This window comes from Bactrocera latifrons, unplaced genomic scaffold (genome assembly GCF_001853355.1).
Source record: "Bactrocera latifrons isolate USDA-ARS-PBARC rearing strain unplaced genomic scaffold, ASM185335v1 scaffold_64, whole genome shotgun sequence".
Taxonomy (NCBI): Eukaryota; Metazoa; Arthropoda; class Insecta; order Diptera; family Tephritidae; genus Bactrocera; species Bactrocera latifrons.
Genome location: NW_017537312.1, coordinates 108,200 through 112,780, shown reverse-complemented (window position 1 = coordinate 112,780; position 4,581 = coordinate 108,200).

Here is a 4,581-nt window from a genome sequence, read left to right as displayed (position 1 = left end):
CTCGGCAAAATTGTTTACAAGTCTCATTATGGTCCACCTGCTCAGAGGATTGACGCCAAACGTGCGCCTATACTCTCTTTGAACCGAAACTACGGACTCCAGTTCGTGATATCGGCGGACAATCCAAATTCTTGTTTCAGTGTCCCAGTTRTCCATTTTTGTTAAATGTAAAAGTCAATYTGCAAAATAAAAAMAAATTWACCAGATTCAWTAARTAGAAAATAAGTTAATTTTCGTGATAATATTGTATCCTCGTTACAAGGACTTGCTTTTGATCAATTTGAGCAGCAATATCGGCGGTTCAGAAAAACTRGTAGTTTCTTGAGGAGAAAAACCTAGAGGTCATTTTGAGCTAGCTGCTTTTTATTTAATTTGTAGTATTTTGGCATCTATATTTCTTTCCAGATGAATCTTCTRTCTAAGTGTTTTCCGAGATATGTTACATCATTTGCAGGACATGTTTTTGGGCATAATGTAAATGAAACTTCTTTACACTTTTGCTCACTGACTTTATTTTACAAAACCATCTTCGACGAGAATTAAGTTGACCAATCCATTTCGATGCTTTTATAACAMATWMATWACGGCATATTATGGTTGTGTCGTTCGCGAAAATTGATGTTTCGATTTACTGGGATATATGTATGCAGTCCATATGTAATATAGGCTCCCGAACGCTAGCTTGAGGAACACCAGCTTTTACTTGAAACTCCTCAGTGATAAATTCCGATTGTTTCACGCTAAACCTCCTGTTAGACAAATATGGCTCGAGTATTGATAGGTAGATAGATRGATAGRWAAATAAATGAGGGTTTCACCTCGACGTAAGGTYAATTTTGACCTATCCTAATTCACAACAATCTTTTAGCCCGAGTATATTGATGAATTCCAATTTTCTGATAGGTGTTATTGGGTGATGTTCCTATTGGGAAACTTGGAACCAAGGGCCTTGAACCTGCGTCTGCAGATTACTGTGCAGCCCATTATCAGATGTTCTGAAGTTTCAGGCTTCATGTCGYAGAACCGACAATTTGCACATGGTATGTAAGTGCTTCTTGAACTTATAATATCCAGTGTAGAATGCGACAAGCAGCCGGAAATTAATTATGATGATGATGCCTTGGAGTTGGTGCCAAAACCTCTCCGTGCGAACTCTCTCCTCCTTGCGGAGCAGCCCCCTTATGGGATAAGAATCAACCGCAATAAAAGATTTCGGTGCTACCGTATTTATGGATGCTGGCTATATCTTTGAGATCAGGCACCCAGATGRTTTGCCCTTGGTTATGATCTGATATACGTAATTTAGTCTCTGCACTAATTCTCTCTRACGTTTTTGAGCCATTGGTATAGCAATTGATTGTGCTATCCCTAAGCAGTAGGTCGAAAGTGGAAAACTGAAGTTAACTTTTTTAGTAATACTGTCCCTATGGAGAAGAACCAGTGGTATTTCGCCATTTAAGGCCGTCATTTGCTGGAACGAGATTATGTTTCCTTTGCCAAACCCTTCTGCTGTCATTTGATKCAGCGTATAGTTGCTGGCSTGATTTTCAAAACTTCAAGTTCGCATAGCACCTGACACTCTTATGCAGGCAAATCATTGCAGCTGCGATAATTTTGAGACCCAAGCCACTGCTCAAAACGTGATAATCGGTCGCACGATACAATCACTTGATAATCCTTGGCTTATAACCAAAGGATTTCCCAGTTAGTCGATTGCACACCATTAGTGCTTTAGTAGCTTYAAATTCACTGACATACATATCTAATGTATCCTGATAAGTGTTCTTTGGAATACGTTTGGAGGAGAGTTGCGTGACCTCCACCTTCAGTCCGAATCTTATGATTCTGTGATCCGACATTGAAGATTCCATAAGCTCGCTACTTAAGGTGATGTCCAGCACYTTACTACTTCTGACCATAACTCATCGCGCAGAATGTCAAAATGTCAATTTGTTTTCTCAACTTCCATTACGACCTTTCGACAGACAGAATGACAAAATATGTCAAAGCGTCTCTACCGGGTAGCTTAAATCTAGTATTTTAGGTGCWTGTAGTGCACTAATTGTGGCACCATGAAGTAAATTGTGGTTCAAAGCTTTGTATATTTTGCTAATAATGGTAATAAATCAATGACGAATTCGTTTCTCTCCACAAATATTCACTCGTAGAAACCTGTCCTCGCAATAGTTACAACGTCAGAGCTACACCAACTAATTGAAGAAGCTGTAGCAACAACACGTGCAACTTAGAAACTTCGTTTGCAAAACATATTATGCAATTCATACTTGTTTGTCTAAAGTCTTAGSAAGTAAGCTTTGAGCAAAAACTGAACAAGCGAGTGGACGGACAAAAATATGAAAAATTAGCGGAGATCAAGAAAAGGATCAAATGGCACGTTGCTGGGTGCACGTCGACAGCCCGAAGCTAGAATTGCACGTWACGAGGTGGGGGTCGAACAGTCGAACACCAGCGCACCGGCATCAAATCCGGTTGCCACATGCAAACCTACATACATAACAATTTACCTAGTTGCAAGCAACTCCAAAAGCCGGCAAACGACAACCGGCAAGTTGGCGCTGCGCTACGCTCTTATAACAGTTTCGCACGCCTAAGTGCATGGAAAAAAATTTGAAAGTGAGTATTTTTTGCTTGCAGTCTCYTCACTTCATTGGGTCGTGTGGYACYTTAGCCATGAAGCCCACACATTCACACAAATGTACACGCGAATTGTCAGCTTTTTCTGTGTGATTGTAGCTTTGTTGTTGCAAACGTTCACCAAAACACCACTTATGCAACAAGCGATGTGGTTTTTTCACTTACCTTTGCCGGCGCTGTAGAGTGGCGCACGCCGTAGCACTCAACGCGCCGGTAGAGCACCTGTGCGCATGAGCTCTTGAGCAATGCGAATACAAATACCTCGGCAAATAAACCCGAAAGCACACCTATGAAATAGTTTAAAAATTTAATAACCGAAAACGATTTGAGTGAATAACCGTTTTTTTATTTTTGCGAAGCGATTAAAAAATTCCTGTGATAAACAGAAGAAAAAATTTATTATTTCCTTAAAAATAGAAATACACTTATTCGGATGCGAAAATCTAGTGGTTTGTCATATATTCTCCACACATGGTATATTATTTCTTTATGATAGATCCGTTCGATTCGTTCCGGTCCATCGGGGCCTTTTAAGAAAACACTAGTTCGGTGTCGGAAGCAGTTTCGTATATATGTATGTATGTATACAGTTAACTAAGTAATTTGAAATTAGGTAGGAACAAAAAGATTTAAATCCTGTCAAAATGAATTTTCAACAAAAACATCAAGAACGACCCACAACCCAAGATAATGCGCTCACCAAAAGTTTCTTTCATTAAATTTATTGTTGCTGCATGGTATGGTCTTTTCGGAACCAAGGATCGTTCACATCAACATCCTCCAAATTATGCACGACAAACTCATTAATCAACAGTCTATAGCGCTCCCCATTGCTGTAACAGTATGACCGGCTTCATTTTTGAAGGAATGGGTGCCGAAGATTCTCTCTGCCCCTAGAACGCACTAAACAGTGACTTCTTGCGGAGGTAACGGCGTCTCAACAATGTTTTGGGGATTATCATTACTCCAAAGGGAACAATTTTATTTTTTAACGTACCCATGCAACCAAAGTGAACTGAATCGCTGAATAAAATGTGAATATAATAATGAATAAAAATGTTGTGAAAATCGGGATCGCCGGCCCCTTGTTTTGGGCGCCAAAGAAGATCCTTCCGCAAACTCTTCCATAATGTGAATGGGTACAGCTCCAATTGTTATTCTTGGTTTAGAAGGCTCTCTAAAAATTTTCGGTAAGGCATTTAGGACATTGGAAAGCTACCGACTAAAACTTTCGGAAGACTTCCAAGACAAAATGATAGTAGATACATACGTATGTATGTACATATTTATTGGCGTGAAGCTTGGAATTTTCATAATACTAAAACTCTTTCTGATAGAACTGCAAGTATACTTAATTCGACCCAAAATATCGGTGTGCTTYTCGAAAATGCTGAAATCAATTTCTACCTATCTTATCCCGCTGCTTGTGCAGAACTCAGGGTTTGACATCAATAAATATGAAAACGCTGGCAGGCCAGTCAATAGCGTTGCGAAGGCGTGGAGAATGGTTTTGTGCGCTCGTTTGATACTCATACATATGTACTTGTAAACAAGTATACATGCAGATAKACCCACGCAAAATATTTTCGTTTTCATTTGCTTATTTCGTCATCGCTGACATCGCTACATTGCCATACAGCCAAGAGAATAATGTTATGAACAACGCCGACACACTAGTTTGACTTGCTGAATTGTAAGAAAACACCTGTACCGGTTAGTGATGGGCTGCCAAATGTTGTTACGTTTAGGATATCACTGATTAATATATGTGCATTTACATACATATACATATGTGTCTAGCAATAACTTGACTCGGGGCTCGAAGATGAATAATAATAGCGAAATATGCAAAAATAAACGCTTCAACCCGATAATTCTATACAGTTAGTGTTTTTTATTTCTCACAAAAATGTTGCTCCGGCTGGC